This window comes from Cariama cristata, unplaced genomic scaffold (assembly GCF_000690535.1).
Source record: "Cariama cristata isolate BGI_N322 unplaced genomic scaffold, ASM69053v1 scaffold203, whole genome shotgun sequence".
In the NCBI taxonomy this organism is placed as follows: domain Eukaryota; kingdom Metazoa; phylum Chordata; class Aves; order Cariamiformes; family Cariamidae; genus Cariama; species Cariama cristata.
The window spans coordinates 22,483-50,152 of record NW_009607546.1 but is presented as its reverse complement, the minus strand read 5'-3'; the positions used below and the strand labels follow the sequence as shown (position 1 = coordinate 50,152).

General features: G+C 37.7%; 1 protein-coding gene across 1 annotated transcript in view; it reads left to right on the top strand.

Moving 5' to 3' along the window:
- NAALADL2 (N-acetylated alpha-linked acidic dipeptidase-like 2) overlaps positions 1-27,670 on the top strand; it is a gene marked incomplete at its 3' end in the record, with an annotated part of 69,550 nt that overhangs the window by 19,673 nt on the left and 22,207 nt on the right. The gene's annotated exons all lie outside the window — the stretch shown is intronic.

The following is a 27,670-nucleotide window of genomic DNA, read 5'->3' as shown; positions in this document are numbered from 1 at the left end:
TTGGGTTTGCTTTGGTTTGCTTTTTGGGTTGTTTGTTTGCTTGTGTGTTAAACTCCCTGAATCATTTTCAGGAACAGTATTATTGGCAGGAATAAGACAGCTGAGATATTGGGAATTTATGTATTTACAGAGGTATTATAGAACAAATATTTTAATCTCTGCTAAGAAATAGATTTTAAAATTATTAATAGAAAAATAGTGGAAATTTTAATTCAATTGGCCAACTTCATACTAGGAATTAACATCCATTTTTTTAAGAACCACCTTTCATTGAAATAGGAAAAAGTTGTTACTTCTAGATTTGTTTGTGGCAAATCCTGTGTTTTCATCTTAAAGCTTAGTATTTGGACATCTGCGCAAGTGGAAATGAGCATCTTGTGAAATTTCTCAAGTCTAATCTGATGTACAGTAACGTTTAACATTTTGTTGTTGTTGTTTTCAAAGCTTATGTTTGCAGTAATAACATTTAGCAATTTCTTAGACAGCACAACTATCTAATGTGGCTAGGAACAAACCACAGGCACCAGCAAAATCTCTCTTCTCCCTAGGACTATAGGAGCCCAATCAAATGTACTTAAAAATCTTTGCACTCTCGAGGACAAATTTTGTTGGTTGGTTGGTTTGTTTGTTTTAATCTTAAACCTGCGTATGATAGATAGGAAAAGAATTTGAGTAAGTGGGACGAAATATGAGTAAGAGTCCCAAGCTAAGAATGTAAGTACCATGAAGTTCTCCTCATGTCTTATTCTGCATAGTCTAAATCTGAAATTGGTAGTAAGAACCAGTTTATAATAATCTGTATTTATTCAGCATTAGAAATTGGTGCTTATTTACTTTAAAACATAACTTTAGTCATATCCTACTAAAAATGAGTGTTCTTTATTTGAACATCTGAATCATTTGCCTGAAAGTTACACATTTAGTTAAAATGTGTTAGTATTTTTCAAACTCATCAGCTGTCCTATCTGTGTAGCTCCACAACTGCTCAGGCGGTCAAGAGGACAGTGCAATCACAAACAGGCCATCATCAAGTTATTTCTAAAATTGTCTTATTGTGCTGTCCAGACCTCTGTACTTTTAACTTGCCTTTGCCTTCAGTTTACATTTACATTTTAGGCTGTACTTACTGCTGGATGAACACAGTGAGCTGCTGACCATACTTGATAATCACTAAAATAATGGAATGCCCTTCATCTTCTGAGGTGATACTTTTATTCAGTTAAGGTGGCTTTTTACCTGCTTTACGACCTAACCTGTGCTCCAAACCCTCTGTGGTTTCTTGGTTTTCCACTGTAGTGCCTGTACATTGTTTTACTTTCTAGTGGCTTTGCATTCCTCACGTAATCGTTTCCCTCTTCACACACCGCGACTGCCCGAGTTTCCCAGGGTGAGTCATTATGTGGCTTCAACTTGACTTTGATGCAAGTGCCTTATTATTTTGCAATGTGTTGCACAGGAATGGTTACCATGAGACAAATATTTTGTAACTTTCTGATACGGTTTGTTGATGCAACAAGCTTAAGCAGTTTAACATCGTTTTCTGCACTGTAGTTTTGCTGCTGCTGGATGAAAAAGTCTGTTTAGTTTTATTCTCCTTTTTTATATGTTGAGCACCTTGGCTTTGAACTGTACTTACGCAGTGCACTAGGTCAATTTTTAGTTTCAGATGCTTCTCAGTTTCCCTCATATAACTGCATCAGTTAACCCTGGATGAAAACTTGGGTCCATAGAACGTTTTTTCCTTGATTGTGTAACTGCGTGTAACCAGGTGAGATCCCATGCCATCTTGCTAGCTGACATGTCAGCACCCTCTTGTGACAATTATCTTGCCCCAGTCCGTTCCTGTCATTCTGTACCAGCTTTTTCTCCTGGAAAGTGTGGTGGCCCATTCTTACTCCCTTCCCTAATAAAATCAACATCTGCTAAACTTCTTCATTGACACTGTACAGATAATTCCTATTCTAACTTCTTTGAAATTGCTGCAATATTTCAGACATACCTGAAAATAGAACGATGTTTATACATGATTGCACACATGATTGCACATCCATATTGTAATAACGGCAGATAAATTGCACTCTAAAAGTGGATGATCTCAAAACGTTGTTCATAATGTCGCCCTGTGAATTACAGGTCCATTTGATTACACTGGAAACTTGCTTCTGACAGCACGATTCAGATATATATTTCCCTGTTTCCTTTTGGCTTTATTCTTAATTTTGGTCTTAATTTCTGACTTCGTGTTTGAAATGTTCTTTCTATGGTGGAGGAGGCGTCAGAACAGAGCAGTACAACAACCACCTCAGTAGTGAACTGCTCTGGCTCTCTTTGTTGGGCAGCCCTTGGCTGTAATTCCTGGTTCCCTGCACAGAGCAGTGAGTATATGGATCTGAAGCAGTTGGTCTGTGAGACCATTCTTCAGTTTACCGTTTGGGTTGTTTTGATCTTTGCTTCTTCACTGTAGCCAAGATGTTAAAGCCTTGGAGTATTATCAGATATACTTTATGAACTTGAGACCTCATGTGAATATATTTTATCATTACTTGTGATCCTGACTTTTCTGCTGGACATCTACATATTGATATAAGGAGCTGTGCAACTGGCAAAATCTGATTTATAAAAGAAGCAGAACTGGGCAGGGTTTTTGTTCTAGGATGGCGCTGACTGTCTTACTAACATTTTTCAAAATAAAGTAGGAGTTGCTTCTTTGTAAACTTTTTCATGTATGCCAGAGAGTATTTGAGAGCTGTTTTTAAAGACTAGCTTTTGCTGGCCTTGCTGCAGTGGGTCTGCTAATTTATCAGTTAACCTCCCTCAGGAATATAATTGCCAGATGCTCTCTGATGCTCATTAAACTGGAATCAACATCCTTATAAAATCTATAAAGATGGACTGTAATGCTGCTACTTCAAAAAGGGAAAAAAAATCCCCATTGTCAGCACTAAGAAATGCAGTGGCTATAAAGTGTCACAGCAGACATCTTGATTGCAGTGGTCTTCTTTGAAAAAAAAAAAAAAAAGGACTAGTGAAGAACAACTAAGTTTTCCAAGTGCTAACAGTATTTTTGCCTACTTGTATACTCATAACACTTCATACTTATATCACATTGATGATGCAAAATATCCATTTGAGAAAATGTGAACTTATATTTATATATATATAACAGCAACATATATATAGCATACGTATATAAAATATAACAGCAGCAATATATTGGGTAACATGGTAAATTCTGCCCAAGGAGCATTAATCTTGGTATTATGTCCAAGAGAAATATGAGTACTAGCTTATTATACCTGTAATTTCTATCTCAATTATGGAAGGTAGGTTGTGAGAGTGAGATAACCGAACAAGCTCTCCTGAAGCCAGTTTTTAAAGTTTTTCTCACTTAAAGCATGTTCTGATTTCAGAGAAAGATTGAGTAAGAATCTTAAAGCTTAGAATATAATACAAGGTTAAATTATGTCAATATCAAACACTTTTAAAATATTCTACTTTTTTACATGAGAAATTAAAAAATACAGAATTAGTGATAAAATTTGAAACACGTATTTCATAATTTAACTATGCCCAAAAATCTAAAAAGGTGTGGACTCCAGTTTAGCAACCCATAACACTGTTAATTAAAAACAACAGCAACAAAAAGGCAAGAAGCAACAGTAGACATTTTCAGCATCATCTTGACTTTCACAGTTAAGACTGTGCAAGTAAGCCCCACTTCTGAAGATCAATAAACTTCACAGATCAGGCATGTAATTGAATTAGTTTACTGCCTCCTGTTCCGTGCCAATGCCAAATGCGTGAGAGCATACTGTAAGAATTCACAGTCAATAATTATGGCTCAGTTAATGGTTGTGTTATGCCTTGAGGTAAAGCGTTTCTGATTCTTCTGCAAAAATGTTTATTTTTTTGTAAGGCAAATGCATATTTTCGTTAACCATCTAAATGCATCATTCCTTTCTAAATGTTGCCTGCCTGCTCTTCACAATGTTTTTGTTAAAGGGGTAAAAAAAAAAAAAAAAAAAAAAGAAAACCAAATCCAAGCTTTCGTCCATCATTTTTGTGATAATTCTGCATAAAAGAGGAGTTTAATTGGGTGGAGAGGGAAAAGACTGTACAGCCACTTGTGGTGGCAGATGTGACATCTCTTGGGCGAGCAGCACCTTGAAGTGGCCTCTGCGCCGTTTGCAGTAGCACGTAACCATGTTACAGGAAGCCTTGGAGATGCTTCCTTCAGAAAAAACTTTTGGCCTGCCGTAAGGAAGTTTTGCCACTTATATAATGCAATATTTTTATTCAATCACCATGCCTTTTTATTTTTGTCGAATCGTTCGGAGACAAAGCCAAACTTGTATGCGGTCTGGGTTGTGTCGGAAGGAATAAGAGTTGAGCTGTGCCTGCAGCGATGGTTAGAAATTATTTCAGTGTCACTCTAAAATTGAGACATATTTAACCTGCATAGTAAACCTGGGAAGAAGGTGAAATATGTAACCGATAAGAGTATTGATTGCTCGGAGGAAAACATGTACGTATAAGCTGTTGCATTTCTGTGCAGGGCTGTTCGTGTTGGGCTGCCTGCAGAGACCCCACTTCAGCAGTTGTGGCAGGTGAAGCAGCGAGTTTCCTCCGGGAATACCCTCGTGCTAGTGACAGGTTTCTTGAAAGATCTAATCCAGATAGCTCTCACAAGTATTGCTTTCCAGAGCTTAGTTATTTCAGGCTTTATTAATGATACTAGTGTAGCCATTTCCCCCTACTTTTGCAAAAGGAGCTTGAGTTGTAGATCATGTAGAATCGTAATTTGATAAAGAACATTATTTAATAAACCAAACTTTTTTATCGCTGACCTGTACTATGCTATTCCTTTAATACATAGCTGCTCCCTTTTAAATTTGTAGTGATTAGTTTATTACTGCTGATTAAAAAAAGATGACAAATATGTCTTCATGTTCTTTTTAAATATGACTACTGCTTCAATTCAAACAGATTACTTAAAAAGAGGATGAGAGGTTATTTGTTGCATATTCTGCTCGTGCAATGGAGCACTGGGGAGTGTTGTCTGCTTTAGAGTTAGTGCCTGCTAAGGAGATCAGCGGTAGAAGTCCTGTTCATTCCAGACGAAAGTGGATTACGTTATCAAAGTGTGTGTGATGGTATGTGGTGCACAAAAATTTTGTTGAAAAATAGAGAATGTTCGATGTATAACAGCACCTGTATTTAGGGCAGATGTGATTTTTCAAGTATTTACTTGCACACACAAAGTCCAAGAGACCGCTTGTTTTGACGGAAACAACCCTTATATATTATTTTTGAAATTTCCTTTTAAACTATTTATTTTTGTCAATACACATTGGATTTTTATGGATTTCAGAGGGGTTTGATTTTATTTTATAGCTGATAATGTAATTTCTAAACTGCTTTTGGTGATCAAGAAATTTGAAAACGAGAAATACTTTCTTTCCTTTTCCTGCCTTTAATAATATTGACATTATTAAGTAAAAAAACAAACCAAAACAAAAATCCCACTTAGTTTAATGATTCAGCTGTGTTCAGGTGAATAACTTGGAAAAAAATCAACAAAACACATACTAGCAATCAGCTGATATGCTGTCATTGTAATATGGAAATTTGAAGTTAATGTGGTATTGATAAAACATAGGTTGTTTCATGCTCTCTTATTTTATTCATAGCCTCTTTGTGTACATATATAAGATTATTATTTTCTTCTGGTATTAGTTTTAATAAGTTGTTTGTGGCATGCTTATTTAAAGCTTTGTTTTCATTTTGTTCTTCAATACCTAATTGGTGATATTGAATGTATCAGATTGGCAGCCCTAGAAAATTACAGCCTCTATCAAAATGCCCTGAAATTATTTTTTCCAGGTAACGTCTTGCTTTTCTCTGGAAGACGTTTTAGTCACTGGGAGGTTTTTGGTAGATGGTTATTTTGGTTTGGTGTTGTGGTTTTTTGTTTTTTTTGTTTTCCTCCCTGCTTCCTATTTTTCTTGTATCAGGCTGATGGTTTTGTGAACTTCATGGGCAATGAAAGTCATTTTGCACTGAATTAAGACAGCCATACTTTTTATAACATTTTGATGACATACTGATATCCTAAATTCTTAGATCACTCTTTGGTTACTCTGGAGTAATTATTAACATTTTTGGTAGACTTTGTGAATTAAATATGGTTTTTGTTTTTTCTTTTTCTTCCTAAGACCATCTGTGTTCAGGAGGTAGTGAATTTAAATGAGTGCTTGTTGTAATTGAAGTAAGGGCAGAATTTGGATGGAGGAGTGCTGGAACTCACAGCAGTTAAAATCAGAACAGGGGTTGATTGTTCAACTCCTCTTCGAACTCCTGGGTTTCAAAATTAAGAGTCTGCATTTTGCCATAGCATCAGATAGGAGGACACTCATTTCACCGAGTCCAAGAATAAGGACTGTATGTGGAAGAGCTTTGATGTGAATGACCCTGATTTCTAAGTGGGGAACCAATGGTTTTCCCTTCTTTTTCTGCTCAGGGAAGAGCTGATGGGGTTTTTAAAAAAATGTAAATTTTGGAGATGAAAAAAGGGTAACGTCTTTTTAATATACTCAGTTGATATTTCCATTTCAGTTATTGAGTGAAATGAAAACTTTCACCCATCTCCTGAATCTGTACTGACTGACTCTCTAATGTTTTCTGACCGTGTAAGATTCACTAGATTGATAACTAATATCCAGTGGAAAGGTCACAATGGAAGTCTTTGTATAAAAGCAGGAAAACTTTTTCCAGCTAGAGAGTCCTTAGGCCCGTTCAGATCCAGCTGTATGTATCTGTGGCTGCAACGTGCTGTCAGCACAGGTGTCATAAAAAGTGAGGCCAAACCTGTCAGACGCACGCATCGAGGATATATCTGCTCTTGAAACTATCAGTCTGGAGGAGACTGATAAAACGACCAAAAGTAATCTTGAGTTGAGAAAAGAGAGAGAATAGCAGGATTTAAGATGATAGGGGAGAGGTGAGGTAAACAAGAAAGACAGGCTTGGGGATGACAGGTTTGCACTTTTAGTGTTAATAAATAGCATCCCACCTAACACAGCAAAGTGTGTGTCTGGTAATCCTGGAGTGACATGCTGGGAGTCCAGCCTGCCTCTGTGTGGCTTTGTCCTTCTTGGTGGCTTTTTGTTCTCCTGCCACCTTGCTCTTGGGGAAGGGAGACCAGGGGTGGGCCTTTTGGTCATCCCTGCTGGGCATCGCAGTGTGTCTCTGCCAGGCGTCTCTGCTGCTGTGCTGCTTAACCTTGAGCGTAGGGTCTCTGCCAAGGCTCTGTTACCTTTTCAAAGGCCAGAGATGCCCAAGCAGAAGACATGCTGGTTGTACTCTTAGCAGGCACTATCGTATCATGATGGTTAGAGAAATAAAACCATCGTTGTCATCATATACTTACCCGATCCTGGCTTGCTTCAGACTGTAACACTAGCCCTGGAACTAGTTTGGTAGTTTGAGCTCTGAGGCAGAGCTATATGGGACAGTGATATATGTGACATCTGCGCTGCAGGTACCCATTCGAATTTATGGCATGGATGAGGATGCCTGACAGGTCCCGGGTGGCTGTTCATCTCCTGCTCCGTTACCAGGAGGATTTCCTTGGCTGCTTCCTTGCAGATCCTAAACCTACTGAATGGTTTGGATGTGTGATGCTCACCTAAAGACTCTTTGGGGCTTTGGGCAGGGGGTCAGATTGTTTTGTTTTGCTAATCGATTTTTGGTTTTCTCCCTACGCTTTACTTGGTACTTAAAGTATTTCTCTTATGTTTACATGTATTAAGTGACTAGTGGTGTGTCACTGTCTTGGGCAGTCCTATCACACCTGTTAAAAATTACACCTGTTTCTTGTAGATAAGGCAAGAAACAAATTACTTGGAGTGCCTTTCTCTGACATTTCATTTGTCTTCCAGATTGTGCAAGGGTAGTTACCTTCATGCCAAAATTAATTATGGACTACTCTGGAAATGCTTAATCTGTCAGAAGCAACAGGAGAAGCAAACATCCATATTCAGTGCCAGAGGACTGGCTGAATAAGGAATAGATGGGAGTTTTCCAGACTTGGATAGGAGTTTTCTCTTATTTTCAGCTGATTTTCAGAGCTGTCGTTGAAGTTGATATAATTTCTGCTTTCATCAAAATTGCTTGACTGTGTCTTAAATTAGCAGGGGCACACTAGAGCAGATGCTGAAGAGTTAAACTGTTTTCCCTTTTTTCTATAGTAAATTTATTCACAATACATGCAATGCTTACGACAAAACTACATCCTCCTTGGGTTACTCTCTGTTTCAAGAGGGAAATGCCGTTTAAAAGAATAAATCTTGTATCAGCTGGATACCATCTTATAATCTAAAGAATGTAACTGGTAACTACATAAATTACTGTTATATTCTCAGCACAGTTTCAAATGAATGACTTTATTCCTCTTAAAACCGTTACTGTAGGTCTTTTTCACCAGTAACGGTGTGTGAGGGACCGCTCACTGTTTCCTTACACTGCTATGCCAAATACTCCCTTCAGTTTAAGTGCAGACAGTAACTTTAAACTATATTTATTTGTTTGGAATGAGCCAAAATCTGTATGTGGGGTTGTGGCTTTCCTTGTTCTTTCCCCTGCGAGTGCCAGACGATGTGCCCTCCGTCTGGTGGCAGGATTACAGCAGAAAAGGGAAGCATTAGGAATACATTTACAGAAAGAAGTAAAAGCCTTTCACTGGCTGTTGATTTAACAAGGTAATATCTCTGCAGTCAGAAATTAAATTGTTAGCCTGGGGTTTTTCCAGAATAGGCTCCTTGTTGTTTAGAATAGTTTTCTTTATATTATAGCAAGCGAGTAGAGCTTATACATAATTTATTATGTCCTTTTCCTCTCATCAGTGTAAATCGAAGTAGGGTTTGGCTCAGTGTTTGCAATACCCCAGACCCCTTTGGTTTTCTTCATCACTTCACAGAAACATAGATCTTACGTTGTGGCACACAGCAGCTATCCAGCGAGCATGAGGTGGAGGGTATTTGTATTCCATATACCACTTTTCTATATTTTAACTGTGATCAGATGTCTGGACTAGAGGAGTGTGGCCATTCCTGGCAGCATCCAAAACCTCCTGTGTATTGAATATCTTCTGGTGGGTCTGTGCTTGCCGAACCCTCTGAGATGCCACCAGGCTCCTGCAAGAGAAGGGACCTCAGAGAGAGCCGAGCTGGCCAGCAGCAAGTGATGTTTCTGTCCGGGCCCTGCAGTGGTGGCCCCAAACCTGCCCTTTGTCGGCGGCGCGGGGAAGGTTGGGTCACGCCGCTGCGGCTTGTTGGGCACCAGCTCAAAGAAGTGTGAGACCGCTGGCCCTCTGTGCAACTGCCTCACTACCTTACTTTTTTAATCTCGCATAAAGCAGAATTACTAGCACCATGTGGCAAAATGATTCATCTTCTCTCTATTGTTACTTGCTCAAGTGATGAAAGTAATTATATTAAATAGGAATACTCTTTAAATTTGTTATCTGACTGCTGAGTATTCTTGGGTCATTTCTGTCACGTTTTCCTTTGTAATCCTAAGATCTAAAATATTTTTGAATAAAAGCTGAAAATTTGACATCGTCACAGTATTCTAGGAGCTAAGACTTGAGATAAAGGCGAAATAGATTTGCGTGGCTAGAAACTTTTGTATTTGTTGCTGTAGGGATTTCTACAGGAATTCGAGAATAAAGCTGGGGGGAGAGGCTCCACTGTGAACCATGCATGACATTTCAAGTACTATTTGCTTGTCTCAGTAACAGCAGTTTTATTCTGTAAAAATCTTGCCAGTAGTTTGTCACATTAACACTGATGTGCCTAAAATGAGAGTTGTTAATAGAGAATGGTATCTCGGAGCTCGTTGCGTCTTGTGCTTTTGCTCCTCCGCTTCAGCTTGTGTTTATGAAATTGCTTTAAGCTCTATTTTATATGTTTAAAGCACGGACTGGACCTTTTTTGAGGATGTGCCAAACCTATTGTAGGTATTGTGAGTAATAGTAGCATTGATCCGGTCAAGAATCCCAAAACCCTTCTGAATTTTTCAATTACTGCTTCTTCCTGAGTGTGCCTGTGTTGGGAGATTGAAAAAATTTTAAAATTCATGCTTAGTGATAGTCTCCCACTCTCAAAAATAACTCATTACATATTGTGTCCTTGAGATCATATGTATGATGAAATATTTATTATGCATTCATTGGCTGACAACTGCAACCATTAATTTTAATAATGTTTCTAATGCTATGCTTAGCAGGAATTATTTGATAATCCCAGCTGTAATAATTGGAAATACTTGCTTGGAGGTGAGTAATCAGATTATATTATTCTATCTGTCTATTTCAGGCTTATTAAAGCTTTTTTGTAAGTGAATTCTATGGTTTTGGGTGTATCATTTTTATGTTTTCAGTTATATAGGGGAGATGTATAAAAATTCAGCAGTCTACTGAGGGAGGCTACTAGAAGAAAATATTTTGCACAGCATTGGTCCACCTGGTTTTGGAGGGTGGGCAAAATACTGGTTTGGTTGCTCAACACAATTTTGTACAATCATAGTTCACAAATGTATTTTCTGCTAGAAACAGGTGTCTCTGAATTGAGCACTTCCTAGGGGTAGTGCAAGAGAGAATTACAGTTGGTTTTGGCATTAAAAGATTTTTGAAGCACACTGCAAATAATGCTTTGCATAAGTGCCGACATTTGATGGGATTTTGTAATGTGAGTGTCTTTGTCATGTTGCGGAACTGATGAATATGAAAATAGTATGTAGAAAAAGCTTTGATTAATTTAAACTTTGCCCTTTGTGTGGTACCATAACTTTCTGAGCTTGAATACAGGGGCACAGCTTTGCTCTGTAATTAACCCAAATAGGCAGAGTTCAGTGTATGTAAGGTGATCCTGTAATTTTTTTATCTTAGGCACTTGCATTAAATTTTTGAGCTTGTTGGATATTGGATTATTTTTGTGATACCGAAAATGCTCCTGTAATCATCTTCTTTCCAAAACATACTGAGGGAACCGTAAACTAACATCAGTAGGCTTGGTAGTTTCTCCATGTCTTGGAAAATACAGGTCTTCAGTGTGTTAAAATCCAAATACTCAAGGAAAAATAATCTTTGCAAATGGGAAAAACAGGTATTGCTTTTGTTTACTTTAAAAGTTTTTAGTTGGTAACAAAATGTCTATTTTTTCTCCCTTTCAATCTTCTTATGTTTTTGGCAGCTGTACCCTGCAGAGTTAAAGGGGCATTTTACAAAGAAAGCTGGAGAAGCAGGTGAATATGTTTACCCAGCAGGACAGCCTAATGTGTGTTTTTTCCCTCTTTAAAATGGGAACTAACAGCAGCTGAAAGCTGTTGTGGGGCTTTCTCCCAGGCTTTGGTGAATGACGCTGCCTGGGGGAAGGAGCAGCCCATTGTAGCTCTATCTCCTGGGGTTCATGCTTCATCTGGCAGGAGACAAGTTGAACTGTAGCTGGAAATGTCCAAGGGTAGAGAAAGGAGGTTGTGTTCCAAACATCTTGTTTGCTTGCTGTCACCAGGAGTTGCATTGAAATCTTCTGGTGTTTCTGCGATCAGCCTTAAATTGGAAAAGAACAGCTGCAGGTTAAGCAGTTGTCAGGCTTCTTCCAGTCACAGCGGTTTGTACTGCGTGCACACACTCACTCTCGCACACGTGTGTGCATGGCTTACCAGTTATGCCTATAGGTTTAAATATATTCTATGTATCTCTCTGATTTTTGAACAAAGAAAATGCAATTGTTAGAATTTGCTTGAAAATGTGCTTTAAAATTACATGTTTATGTAAGAGACTTGCACTTTTATAGGAAGACAAGTAGGTAGTTTCCTCTTACAGTTAATCTGCTTTGGGGTTTATCCTTAATTTGACAGCATGTGGAAACCTGTATATTAACAATAATTTTTTCATGCATCATTGTTCTGGAAATATGAGCAGTTAGAAACAATGTGCCTTTGAATGCCTTTTAACTGTGCTTTTTTCTATTCGTTCAACAGTGCAGATGTGTATTTGTATTGTAAAATCTTATGTCAGTTATTGAAAGCTGCTTTAGTTGACTCTACTTCATTAAGTAGAGACGACTTTTGGTCTCATTTCATGTCATCTCCTGGCTACTTACTGAGTTTTTAACCTTGTTGATGGAGTCCTGCGGTCTATTTTATTAATAGCACATCTTTAAAAAAGTCAGGCCCATTCAGCTAGAAGATTTTGATCTGGTGATTTTATTTCAGGAAACAGAATAGCCCGTGCCTACTGGGGGTGTTAGAGAAATGCTGAAAGTGGACTTGTGTGGGATGGTGGCTTGCTAAAAGATTATAATGAGTCTTAGGGAGAGGACTTGCTGCAGAAAAATATTTTGTTAGCTAGTTGATGAGCTGGATTAACAAATATATGGTGTTTAAAATGTGTCAATAAACTCAGTCTATTTTGATTGAGCTGGATTCATTGTTCCATCAACAGAGCTGAATAAATGGTAGCTTTCAGATGGAGGGCAAAGGGAGGGCTTGGGACAATAATCCCTTGAGCAGAAACAGCTGCAGCTGGAGATGAATGAATTGATAGGGTAAATTTCCAGTACTGATAAGGTAGCAGTATATTTGAAGGCAAAACATTTGGTATGTCTCTTGAGACTCAGGGCTGAGGCCTGAGCGGGTAGCAGAGGATAAGCTGTTTGGGTACTGAGTGGTACGACATGTCTTGCCCTTAGGAATACACGATGCTGCTGACTTGCCAGTCTTCCGTGGGAAAAATTTATAAACAAGGAGGAAATAGTCTTCTAAACTGGCTACTTAACTCTTTAATAAAACTCCTACATATGTGAACTAATTTTCAGTGTTCGTCATTTTTAATTCAAGATTATATTTATTTATATGTTTAAACATGGATCTGGGATTCTAATGTTAACCATCCATTAAAAAAAGAGAAATCTTCACTGTGAGTAATTTGATTAATTCAGGTTTTCCAGTTGCTGATAGGTATATTAAATATGTAGCTAGAGAGGGTAATTTTGTTGATGATTTAAGAAATGCATCCTAGCAATGTAGTATATAGTAAGCTATAAAACTATTGTTCTCTTCATATAAATGTGTCATTAAATCACGTATCCTAATATAGTGGCCCAGGTGAACAGAAGATAAGAGCAAGATTATTCTCATTTCCCATTTCTTAACTCTGTAAATGTGTGCACCTACCTCTTGATAACAGAGTTAAGCAAAATCTTATAATGGGTTTTTTCCTTGTAAAAAAACTATTAAATAAGCTGCTCTTTTGTTCCTCCAAAAGAGAGAGGTACTGTATTAGTCATGAGGAGTATGAGTAATATTGTTAAATAAAATTTAGGACTTAATTATCAAGGTGGAAACAGATTTCACCCATTTTTGTAAGAATTTGTGCCTTTTGCTAGCCTAGAGAACAAACTTGTGGGCACAGACTGCCAAGTCATCTCAGGTGACATCACTTTAGATAAAATTTTAAAACCTGAGTACAAGGCAGGAGAACACTTCCAGCAGCTAGGCTATTCCTCTCTCCACTCACCATCTGGATATTGTGAGTAAATTATTTTTATAAGCCCATGCTTCTGGAGTATTTCCTCTTTCTCTCATGATGTGCAGGACAAAGGGCTGAGGAAGGCGCACATGGTCCAGCTCCCTTGTCAAGTTGAATTCTTTCTTTCTCCACTCAAAGTGCATTTGCTTCATCAGTCATTTATTTGGTCCCAAGGCTCAAATACATTATATTATTTGTTTGCTGATCCTGTCAGTTTAGAATGTAGAGTAACATGTTATGGTGGAATAGCAGGCTGGAGTTGACAAGGGATGTTTCAGGGCTGAAATGTGGTAAAGGAAGAGAGCAGATGTGAAACCATCAAAGACTGAGCTTACCAAAGGACAGTTTGTAGTGGGAAGAGGATGATGGTGAGGAGAGGTGGTAGAAAAACTCTGACAAAGAATGGCTAAAAAAAAAAAAGTATGTGACATGAGGTGATACCTCCACCCCCCCCACGCGACCCCAAATCAAAGCAAATCGCAAAACCTTGGAAAGAAGAGGGGGAGGTATAGGCAAGATTTGACAGTTTTGACAGCATAGAGTTCACTACGAAAGATAAAGAAACAATGAGTTTTCCTCTTTAAAATAACCCTTTTTAAGGACTTTATCTTAATTCACAATGACTGGCACATATTTTTAGCCTTTTTGTGCTCACTCTGTATATACCAAGACTCTGCATTTATATAGTGTTACTGCTGTTAGCTAAGGAAATTTGCTGTTTGAAATGGCATATAGAAAAGATGCCTCCACATACAATTCTAAACAGAATCTTAAGTCTTTTTGCTTTCCTAAATCCTGTAGGCACTTTGGAAGATGTTGCTTACATGAATATCACAGCTAATATTGTATTTTGTTGACAAAACTATTAACTGCACTGAAAATATACTTAGCATCTTCCCTTGTGTTCTGTGTTACAATGATTTCGGATAAAGGGAATTTCTAAGCTTAAGCGCATGTGATATTTATTTTAATTGGCGATCAGATTGAATAAAATCCACAATTTGTTTCACTCAATATTGCATACATTTCTGGTTCATTATTTTCTTCAGTAGTAAGGCTCACAGCGATGTAGTTTTCTTACTCCTTTTTGCCTTCTAACATGCCCTGAGTTGCTCAAGTCTCATAGCAATTGTTGCTTGTACTTAAAGTGAAGTTTTAATTAAAAGTAACTTGATTAAGCATCTAACCAAAATTCAGAAGTCAATAAATTCTATCCTAGTTTTCTTTGTCTCTGCCCTGGAAGAAATTTAAGAAGTTGGTCTAAATTTAGGTGTGTATATTTTGGTTTAAAAGGGGCTTACTTGGGTATAATTTTAATAGGGGTTGGGGGTGAGCTTGCGGTTTGCGCTGGGATGACGTGTTACTGCTTTGTAGCAGCGGAGTTATGGAAACTGCTTGTGGGCACGCTTTCAGCCGGCAGAAAACACAGAGAAGTAAAAGCCTCCAATGATTTCTCATTAAATAGAATAACTGCTTTAAAATAATGTCTACATATGGATTTGTACTTGCGTAATTTAAATCAGTTTATTAAAATAGATGGGTACAAAATCCGTAACTTGCTGTTACGGTGTGTTGCTCTGAGGTATAAATGCACGTGAGTTGTTGAGTCTTTCGCTGTCGCCTTTTTCTCTTTCTGGCAGAATTGTGTTTGCAGTGGAAGCGTCGGTGAATACGCAGCAATATGGGCTGTTAATCTTGAACCATTTGGGGGTGGGTGGAAGAAGTAGTTAAAGAATGGGCACAATACACATTAGACTGCTGTGAAACTGTTACTGTGTTCCCATATTGACTAAGTAAGGTAGATTTGTTTTCTGAAGATTTCCAGTAAAACGCAATTCAATTTATCTTTAGTTTCCCAAAACCACAAGCTTTACGGATACCTGTGTTTTAGCGGCTATTGCTTCGGGTACAGTTACAATGGTCAATTTTTACTTTTTTTGTCTGTTTATGTTTTTGACTGTAGCTACACTGCTAAAGCTGTGGTTGTACTTTTTCTTTCTCCTCTGATTAAAAAAATCTGAAGCTGCTAGGTATGGTTCAGCTTGATTAAATATAGACTTCCAATGCCTTATTAGTTTTTGCATTTTGATATTTATATATTTTTCCTTTTTATGTGTCATTGAATGTGTCATATGTGTTAATGACACAGATTTTTAAGAAACTTGAGATGAAATGTTGTGTCTGCATAATCCATGTAGGTAATTTGTTACCAAGAATACAGATATTCATGTTACGTTAGTAAGGAATAGACCATCTGCCTCCCAGAATTCCTCCAGCTGATAGATAACTTAATAGATTACTTTGTCTTCATAGTAGATGGAAGAAGCAGTGCAGGATGACCATCCCTGTATTTTTATTTTCTGCAGTGTAGGTAACATGACCATGTTTCTGTATCTGCGTACCCAGTGAAAACCTGCTCTGCTGCTGAATTTCTGAATCCTGAATGTCTGTCTGTAGCTTCCTTAACACCACGTTAAGAGCAGACTCAGAATCTTTGTCTTTATCTTTGTAGGAAAAGAGACAAGAAAATGTACCAAAATGTACTATTGATATGTAATGAGTCTGCTTTTTATTTTTTTTCCAAAGATTTAATTGATACTGCAGTTTTGGAATAAAGCACTCTCGTCTTTAATGCCTAGCAACAGCCACCCCCCTCTGGCCTTCGGCTTGAAACATCACTGTACTACAATAGCCCATTTGTACTTGCAGTAGGCAATTCAGGTGATTGCACATTAAAGTATGTTGAATACTAGGGGGCATTTTTCAGCCTTGATTCCAATTCCTGAACATCTGCGTATTGCTGTTGTTTTTGTCTTTTATTTGTGCTTTATTCACTTAAAAATGGGCTTTGAAATTTTAGTTAGATCGTAAGAGAGGCTCGGAATGAATTAGACCATTTAAGTATTACTCCATGAAACCACCACCCACTGTTCCTGGGCCACTTTGTGTGGTTTATTTTATTTTCGGATAAAAAAGGGCCAGAAGTCTGAGGGGAGTCTAGAATTGGCAGGAAAATATGGGTAAATAGATTGCTTTGAGGGGAGCAACTTTACACTTTTGGGTGTGCAAGGTGAGAGGAGGGTGTTGTATACTAAGTATACGTAAGTGTATATACATATTATACTTGTATATATAAGTGCAAAAGGAGAAAGTGGAGGAGGAGTGGCTAAGGTCCCTTTCTTGTGACTTGTCACAGTGCAGAGCATTCTAGAAACCTACGTTTTGCCCTGTACGCCTTGGTGCTGTAACATGCCCCTTGGGATGCACTTTACTGGAGATGTGTGGACTTTATAGAGCAACTGGTTTGGATTTTGTGGCACAGAGACTGCTGAGAGGAGATGAAGTGGCCTTAGAAGTGACAGACAGGAAGACTTTCTGTCTGTATGGACCTGAAGTGGACTGTGCAGGTGGTTGCAAGAGAGAGGGAGTGACTACAGATTTGGTGGACGAAGAGCAAACTTACAGGATTCTCATTGCAAACAGAGTGATTGCTTTGGAAGCCAAATCTGAAAGCAGCTCCAGACTTGAGATTGGTGGAGGCTTAGAACTGAGCAAGTGTATACTTCAAATTTTACCTACTTTAAAAAGTTTATCATTTTCTTTAAATCCTTGTAAAATGTACTTTTTGAATCAGAACCCACTTGATGTTTTGGGGGGGACTCAGTTCCATGCAAATACACAGGTCTGGCCAGGCCAGGTTGCTGCCTGCACCCACTGCTGTACGGGGAGGTCTGGTGTGAGGCAGACTGCACAGCAACTCTGGAAGTCTTGTGCTTAAGCTCTGTTATTTATGTGGGAACTGTTTGGGGTATTTTTGGGGGGGACAGGGAAATCCATTCTTAACAGTGGATTCTTAGCACGTTGAAAATCTGATTTATTTTATACAGTACATAAAGATAGATGTGTTCAGGACCATTCCTTCTCGTGGCAAATGAGTGACGAAATGAGGAGGCCTCTTTGAGGTCAGCAGAGCTAAAGGACTTGATGAACTTACTGGAGAGGTATGGAGGTGAAATCGGAATAAAGGACAGCAGAGGAATAATAATTGACTTTTACGGAGGCAAATGATAATTGGGTACTAATCATTCATTTTCAGTGCAAGTGGCATATTCAGTGTCCGTTTGTTGGAACTCTGTTTCAGGAGGAGTGGGGACCTGCTGGAAGAGGGCCAGAAGAGATCAGGGAGGGCAATCGGAGATTTCGGGAGCAGAAGCTCTGAGGAAATGAATGAAGAGACTGAGGACATTTGGCTTAAGACGAGATCAGATGAGGAAAGGCCATAAAGAGCAATCCTTAAGTATGTAAAAAAAAATGTTGCAAAGAGAAAAAGATTAGTCTGTTCACAATGTCAGTGGTGGAAAGGAGAAAATAAAGTGTGTTCAAATGCAGCAGTACGTAGGGTGATTATTTAGGACGGACAAGGAATTTCTATATTTGGAACAGGGCAGGAAAACATCTGCCTGGAGTGGCAGGCGGGTGCGCTGAGCTTGCCTTGAACCGAATGATCTGTGGTTTCTTCCCAAGCCTCTCTTTATAAGTTTTTATGCTTGTTCCTTTGGAGAGAGCTTTTTGTATACCCACAAGCAATTTGATTTGTGGTACAGCATAAATAACTTCAGGACACTGTTTTTGGTTATCAGTGTTGATTTCCTCAGTTGTATATTAGAACTGAAGGGTCAGTTCAAAGATGTCAGTATTTTCAGATAAAAACAAATTCAGCTGAAATGCAGTTCAGCTGGTGAGACGGAGATTATCTGAACTAAGCCATGGGATATGATATTCGTGATAATATTTTCCTTGCATAAATATATAGGAATGGTATTGTATCCTTTCTCCCCCCCTTTTTTTTTTAATCTGCAGTTTTCATTTTAACTAATACACCTGACTGAACTTTTAAATATTTTTGTAGAACGTCCAAGCCAGAAATCTCTCCAGTTCCGTTAGAATTGCACTGGTAAGTTAACACGCACTGGCAAGAAAATGAGGCTGGTAACAGAAAGGTTACATGGCATCGTCTTGTGGCTGTGTTAGGCTTACCTGTATATAGGGTTAACATCTTGAAATTCATGAGATAAAATGAAGGTTTTTACCTTCTTTTTAATTTTAAAAATTAAGCATTTATTTGAGGATTTATCTAATTCCAAATAATCCTAAATCTTCAAACAACAGGTAGCTTTTCTAAGCATTGCTAAGTTTTTTCTGGGATTTTGGGTTAGCATGCCCCCTTAATTCCTCATTGTCCTTTGGGAACTGGGATATTGTTCAAAAGTTAAATCATACAGTTCAAATAAAGATGTCCAGTGCCATCAGGATAGCACCCAGCATTCAATCTAGTTGCTGTTCAGTTCAGAGCGTAACCTGATGATTGGCAACTGAAAGGAATAAAATACTGCCAGTTGGGCAGTATTGAGATTATTTTTTTTTGATCAGCAGATTTTCTATGTAAAAAGCAAGGTTTCAAGGGTTTTTTTGATCAATAGATTTTCTGTATAGAAGAGTGTTAGTGAAACATCCACTGCTATTCACATACGTACAGAAACGGTCTCTTGCTGTAAGTAAACGTAATTGTCTCCGACAGTAAAAGGTACCGCTTGGACTTGATTATGCAGCTGGTCACATATTTTTGAGACACTGACATATTCCCTGTGGTCTGGGAAGAAGAGAAGATTATATCATTGTGAAGTTTTGCTGGGTCAGTGCTCTGCCTGTGAATGCAGGGTTATATGCAAACACTTTCGAGGTGGGGGATTGTCTTTTTACTGTCCTCTTTCAACTGCAGCATGCATTGCCCTCGGCATCGTAACCTGTTGGAAAATGCAGGGCACAGTTGTTTGGAACGTTTTCTTGCATTAGGAGAAAATAGTAGTAAATCCCTTTGTTAAATAATTAGACCTATAAACTTCAAAGAAAATTATATTCCGTTTGCTGTGTTTAAAACAGAGGCTAAGATACCCTTGTAGGTCCAAAATAAAGGTTTAGGTTAAGTCATACAGAACACTATTATATCTTCGGACACAGTAGAAGCTTATTTAAAATACTTTAGATGGAATTGTGCACAGATAGAGATTGTGATGTTATACGCACACACAATCCTGTATACCATTGAGGAAAACCTCTCTTGTGACTGAAACTTAGCAGCTATGGAAGTTAATAAGAAAAAAATAGTGGTGGTGGTCTTATTTATTTGGAAAAAAAGAGGCATAATTTTGAGAGATCTTCTTGCAAACAAGAGATTGTTTAATGAAAAAAAAAAATCTTGTGTAGATATCTCCATTTCGTATATATTTTGAAAGAACTTCTTTTACAAACAGTTCATCTGTTGGAAACAGTTTACTGTATTAAAAACAAGAAATGTATGAAGGAGTAGATCAGTCCTGTTTGTGGAAAGCAGTTGAAGACTGAGAGCTCACTCTTAGGAAGAAGTAAGATTTGCTTGCTTTCCTAAAAGGACAGCCTTTCACCTAAACCCTCTTGTAACCAAAAGGAACAATGAATCATGGCAATGACTTCTTTTGCACTGAAGTACACAATGTAAAAGGTATGTTCTTTCTCCTCTCCATCTCTGGAATTAACAGTCTTTCAGATTTTGAAAAATAGCCCATTTAAGGGTTCTGAGCTGTCGTTCTCTGTATTAAGGTTTTTGTGATTCATTAACTATTCTGAAAATGGATAGTGATTACCATCCTTTTTTTAACGTGTCTCCAGAATGATGGGGGAGAAATGCTAAATGAAATTCTCATCTGTCTCTACACTGGATAATTAAGTGAGGTGTATGCCATGGAAAGTGCTTTTAAAAAAAAAGATTAAGGATGATTTTAAATAAAGTGTAAGATGCTTTGATAACTGAAACCCACGAGTGTGAATCAGGCAATCTGGTTTTTGTTCCTAACTCTGTCATTGCCTACCTGTCTGCCCTTGAGTGATTTGCTTATACTAAACATTTTCAAGAACTTCCACAGTTTTATGGTTTTAATTTCTTGGGCATCTGGTTTCATACCAAAGTTAGCTGCCTTTCATATTTTGCCTGTGTGATTGTAAGGGATCAAAAAGCAGTAATTTAGCAAGCTATTGCATGACAGCAGAACTTCAGTTGATTACACATGCTCATAGTCCATTGCAAGTTAACACGTTTAAACAACCTTCACTTTGGCCAATGCATTTTACGGTACTTTTTTGCTCTGTTGATAAGCCAATTCATTCATGAAGTACTGTGGTAACAGTGATCTTTTGCCATCCATTTTCCCTACTGCAAATAAAAATTGTATTAAGAAGGTCTTTATTTTTGAAAATTTGATGTATTCAAAACAGTTTCTATCAAATTTACAACCTAGATAACGTATGTTCAAAGTCTTTTTGGCTGACTTGCAAAGGATCTGAATTACACCGAACTCTTCAGTTCTTTTTCCAGCAATTTCTGGACTCAAACCCTAGTGCACATATGCAACATTTTTTGGACCTTAGATGAGAGATTTTTAAGACTGGCACTTGCAGATGCTGCTGATTCATGAAATACTGAGAGTATTTGCTATGTTGCTTTAGAAGACCATATACAGAACAATGAAACAAGAACCTTCCTTGTGCTGGGATGCAACTTATACCTACAGTTGCTTTTGAAATTGTGACTTATAATATCAGGAAGTACTGAAAATCAGAGTAAAAGGATTCAGAACAGATGTAAACTCACGTAATTTCTACATGGTGAACATGTACTGAACTTCTCTTTTTGAATGTAGTGTATTTGCAGATGGCCTGCTTGTTGACAGATACTTTCAAAACTTGGATGCCTTGGATTCATTGAAGTGATTTCTACAAATGTCAGTTGATGATTTGTTGGTGGATCTGGCCACATACTCTGTGTTGTGACAGAGTAACTCATTAGATTATCTCATAAGTCATATGACCTGCTTCAGTTGCTGCACTTACCTCATTCAGTAAGAGTTTTCAACAATTTTCCTTCTCCATCAATAATAACATGTAATCAGTGGTTTTCCATTAATAGACGGTTAAAATGTGATGGGCTTTTGAATTTTGAGTGAACATGTAGAGCATACTGTTACATTAACACTATTTTAAAATATGATTGTGTTGTTTCTGTGTCTGATGCTAGAATAGGCAAGGCATCGGGATTTACCATGGGTGTTTGTTTCCACAATAAAAGGTTGCATAACAGGAAGAATTGTTGTTTATTAAACAAATAGATCTGAAAGGGCCTTTTTCAGTTTAGAAGGCATGTTATTGCTGGAAAGTAAGGTGCATACTCTCTTAAGTCACAGATATTCAGAGCTATAGAGTTTTTTCAAAAATCTTATAAGCTTAAAATAAACTAGGAGAGTAGCTGAGGGATTTTGTGTGTGCTTGCCCTGTTTTTACCCTCTTCTGGGAAATCATTTGATAGACCCTTGTTGGAACTCATATTGGCATTCTGACGTTCTGAAGCATTTGGAAGATTTGGGTGCTGGGTAGATGTTGGCATAACTGGCGTCCATAGCTCTTAGAAAGCTTTGGAAAGTTCACCTATGGCCAATTTATGACTTTGCAATGTTTAGTATAGAGGAACAATGAATTGCTTGTTTTCCAATAAACTGTGGAATTATAGAGTGAGAGAATTGGTCATTTTTCAATCCCTTCCACCGTCTTCTGTCTTGAATGCAAGTTTGGCTTGCATCCTGTTGTTGGCAAGTGAGATTTGAACTACCTCCATTAGTTTTATTTAAGAAATACAAAAGGCTTTTGACTGATGCAGTGGGTAGTAGCAGTATGCTTGGTAGTGAAATTAAAAAAAAAAAAAGTACAAAATAGCTAAGCTTGGAAGCCAGCATGGCCTAAGAGCTGAGGGTGTTCTTCAATCCTGTGACAAAGAAAAATGACAGATTTGGCCTGAAACAGTTGTACATGAAAGGAGAGTGTACATATGGTCAGGTACCCCTGCGAAAGTCTAATACCCAGGTGGACCTAAACATAGTACAAAAACGCTATGAAGTTTTGTTTAAAAGTACTTTTGCACCTGCTTATGGTATCATTTTCTAAACAGATGACTCAAGTCCCTTTTTATTAAAAAAACCCAAAAGCCATGTGCACATGTTGTTTTTTAAAAAAAAAAAGTGCAAAGGCATTTTTCTGCTAGAGAACTGCACAACCAAATCTAGAGCGGTTTTCTGTTATCTGATGTTATGTATTTTTTTATGGTTTCATGAATTACATTTATTCTGTGTCTGTGGGAAGTAAAAGTTGTCATAAATCATACTCCTTTGTGTTAATAGCATGATATCTATATTGTAGGCACTATGTAGCATTCGTAGAGGTATGCAGGTGCAGATCTGTAAGTGCTCTCCTGGATAGCAAAAACATTATGTTGTTACCCAAGAATGAATGGGGTTTTAGCTTTCCCATCATTAGGACAGACCACACATTCATCACTGTGTTCTAATGAGCCACGTATGAATTTTTCTACCAGGCGGAACTGGATGATAGCGTAGGGCTTACAAAAAACCCTGCCTCCCATGAGAGGTCCATCTCCAATGGAGAGGCTGCTGCGCGTGATTAGACTGGCTGGCCAAAAACCAGGCAAATGGAAGAAGCAGCATCATGTCACATAGTGGCTGACCCACATCTAGTGTTCAAATGTTATGTTTAACCGGAGCTTTCCATTGCTTCCATGCTGTAGGCCAGTATTACTTTGTTTATGATTTAGGAAGCGTATCCGGATAGACTTACCTGTTAGTTTTGGTCATTACTATGGTCATAGTGTGACGAGAATGAACACAGTACCAGATTTCTTGTGACCCATGACTGCCACAAAATTAATATTAGTATTGGTGCTAAAAATATGCCCAGAATATCCTGAATGTGTAGAGAGTGATGGTAGATGTGACAAAGGACATGTCACGGATCTGCTTTCTGGAGCAGTTGCTGGAAACCTTGCAACGTAACCTGAAGAGCCTAAAGTGCTTCTGTATCCTGTCCTGCACTAAGCTGCATGTAGACAACTGTTTACACCATGAGAATGTTTCACTTACATATTCTAACCTCCTGATAAATATTTATCCTCTTTTGGACTTGAATTTTTTTTAATTTATTTTGGAATCAGCAGATTTATGGCAGTTGGTTCAGACCATGGGAAATCCAATTGGGCAGGTTGGAGACCAGCCCGTTGAGCACCCTAATTAACACCAGCAAGTAATTAAAATTTAAGCAGATGTGGATTGGGCAGGTGGTATTTCCTGAACGCATTTAGTTTGCTGTGTGTACCCAGTATATGTGATGGATACAAAGAAATAGTCTATCTGCAACTGCGAAAAATACTTGTGCATATGCTGAGCAGTTGGTCTGTGCAAGTGCTGTGCACTCACCCGACACTGCTGAAACTGCCGTATCTCTGCTCTTAATGGACTGAAACGAGTTCTGAAATCCTGAACATATGTAAACGTTTGTAAAACTCAGCCTGGACAAAGTTTGTGGGTAGAAAAAAAGACATATGCATGGAAGTCTATAAATACAATAACTCCATATGATGCCTTTCTTGCATTTTTTGATTATTTGCTACCAGCTACTGTTGGAAACAGCAAATTAGGCAAGATTACTCTTTGATCTGGTGTAGCTTTACAAAAAATGTTGTCTGGTGAGTTCATTGTGACTCCCCAAATTTGAAAACAACTACTCAGCTGAATAATCGGCCCATAAAAATTCAAAAAATATATTTTTTTATTAGTTCTTACCTAAAATTCCAATGATTGCTTTATCAACAATTTCAGTGAACTGGAAGAAAATAAATAGTAAAAATTTACAATCAAAACTTGGGAATAAGGAAATTAGATAAACTTCTAACTCTGCAAAACTGGAATTCAGATTTTTTTTGTAATAGGCTATGAAGTGTAGGCTATTTCCCACTCTCATTGCAGTACAGACATTAAATCTTTACAGAAAACAACCCCCCAAACAAACCACACTTGCAGTTCTTCATCTTTGAGGGAAAATTTTGTCCCTGTAGATTTTTAAGACTAAATCTGTAGAATCCTGCTGCAGTGTTAGATTTCGTTGGAGGATGGAGGGGGAGGATAGCAGTTTAATAGGATTGTCTGATAAGAAGTTGTGTCATACAGTTACAGTATTCCATCTGTTGGTTGGTAGTGACCTATTGTAATTTTTCAGTATTCTTTGAGCGGTGTTTTGCAGTGTCCCAGTGTATCACCAGCAATGAGCACTGGCTTATTTGCAATACCTTGTTCTCTAGCAAGCTGTGTCAAAAGAAGTGCTGTTACAGCCGATGACTTTCCACTAAGCTGCTGCAGCTCCGTATTCCCCATGGTTACCAATTTAAAAATGAAATTTCTGTATTTTGTGTGTTTGTGTGTGCATGTCTTCATTTATCTTTTTTAATTATCTGTTAAAGATTGGTCTTTTGAAGCTGCAGGGCCTGTGGAAAGCCTGGCTTTATTACAGATGTATCTTTGTCTTATTTCAAATTATTTTCCTAGCTTTAGAACTTTGCACCTTCAACAGTCATGGTCTGCTGCTCTTCACTGGCCAGGACATTCAGCTGATCAGGTAGTAAAGTACGACTTAGACTTCTTGTTTACGCAGGAAATCCAAGAATGTGTCTTCATAAACATTTTCTTGATCTTATCATATCAAAGTGGGAAAACTTTACCGTATTCAAGTGAAGTAGGGTATACTTTCTGCAATTTTATCTGTTTTTTTCAGCTCAGGAACCGAGCATATTTGAGATGAAGCAGAATACTCATGAGATACATGAAGCAAGTTTATGTCCTGTTCTGATGTACAGTAGTTCAATATCAGATCTATATTAGAAAGTAAAGGTGAATAACTTGTGGAAATCTCTTTGAGAGCATCCAATAAAGACACAGTATTATTCAGACTGTTATTGTTATATTTATTAACGTTGATTCGAACTTGAGACCAAATCTTAAGTCTGTGGTGGCTCCACTTCAATAAATTATGCAGATATACAGCAACTGAGATGTGCACATTAAGTTTGTGGTTATTCCCATTGACTGAACCTGAACAAGTAGCTGAATAAAGTATCTTTTTAATGCAAGTCAGGGAATCAAAAATTTGGCTGATGTTATTGAAAACAGTATTGTAAGTGGAAATTGGCAATTGCATTGCTATTGATTCCTACTGAGTATGCAGCCGTTTGCAAAAGTGAGAAACATAATCATCCCAAGGGCCTGTTTCTTTCTACTGCTTAAACCTTACTGCTATGAATCTCAGTGCCCTGGAAGTTTTAGGAAGCAAGTTATTTGACAATTTGTAAAGAAGGAATATGAAGGGCATGTGAAGTGTTGGAATTTTTCCAGGATAAACTGCCAAACTTTACACTTTTCTGAATTTGGTTGGGTTTAGGAAATACTATTTTTACGTGTTATACTTGTTATCCAACTAGTATGTAATAAAAATAATGAGTTAAGTTACCTCTGACTTTAAGTCCATGCAGTCAGCAGAATTATATCAAAGACAAGTGCAAGTTAATGATTGTAAGAAATCTGAAAAAAAAAAAATCTCGCTGGTGATGTTCATAAGATTTATCAAAGTATTCTAATATGTGCTGATTTATTGTAATATAACATGTGCTCATAATATGCAATTTGATTTTAACATTCTATAAAGACATTATGGAATAAATAGTGAGTGTGCTCATTTCTTTAACTTAATCAGATACGTTGTCACAAAAGTTTCAAAGACTTGCTTATTTAATTATGAAGTGGAAGGTAACTTTACTTGTGTTACTAAGGGAGCCATTTGCTTATTGTGTTGTCTTCTTTTAAGGCTTAATACCTTTTGTTGAAACTGAATAGTTGTTGCAGTATGCCATAACCTTATTGGTCTGAGATAATTTTCTTCAATTATTTATTCTTTTAATGTTTCTATCACCTGAGGGAAGTGCAGGTGTTCTGTTAATAATTGTGTTAATCAAACAACTTTCTGTATTTCTGCACTGCCCAAGTTTATATCATTACATTAGCAGGCACAAGAGATGAAATTGGAAACTTATAATATACTACAGATTGGATTAACTCGTCTGTTTTGTGTAGACTGCTTGAAGACTTATTTTAGATAATTTAAAAAGATTAAATCTGCAAGACAGTTATTCCTCCTGACAGGATCTCTGACCTCTGCAACATAAGTCCAGTGTTCTTGTAAAGATTTGAACTTTGTACATGAATAACCTTGCTGTTGCAATGCAGCCTGGGATACAACATACTTCTTGAAACAGAAAATTTTTGTATATTTTTTAAATCCTTTGGATGTTGGAATAATGATTTCACCCATATGTGATGACAGGCATTAGACAATTGAATGTAATATATAATTTCTCATCCATTTCTAGGCTATAATAGGTGTCATAACTTTGCTTTTTGCCTTTGCAAGGTTTTGATATTATCTAGGCAGTAAATGTTCTTTTTTTTTAAGGTCTGTTGAACCACAAGGTAGTTTGTTGGGGTGGAGAAGGGAGTCTTTGTGCTTGCTTTCTGTCGTAAGCTTTCCTTGGCGGAGTTCTCCCTGGGGTTAGTGCAGAGCCGGATGGAAGCAGCGCGGGTACCTTCGTACCTTCAGCCCAGAGCATCCTCCCTGCGACGTCACAGCTGGGTTTTGAATAGCACGGGGGTGCCTGTAAAGCACTTGGTGGGATTCTCAGATACCTATTGTCGCTTCCAATAATGGTTTTAAAAAGACTATGCATTATTCAACTGTTGCTTTTGATGTGAGCAAGACAGGGCATTTTTAAAAGTTCTATTAAGGACCCTAAAGCATCTAAATATAATTGCCCATTTTGTGAAGAGAAGGTTGTGAACAAGAGTTTCAGGCAGTGTCAGTGTCTCTGTGCTTGGAAATCAATACCTCTGTGATCCTTAGTTTTGTTTCTCAGTGCTGAGAACTTCACAGACCAAAAAAAAAAAAAATAAATCCAAAACAAAAAACCCCTACAAAACAAAACCCCTCAAAACCCAAAACAACAAAAAAGAAAATCCTCACAAAATTCAGCAAATGTTCCATAAGCTTTTTGTACTGCATTTGGATAGTGCTTTTTAGTTGAATAATGGTGCTTTTTATTTCTGC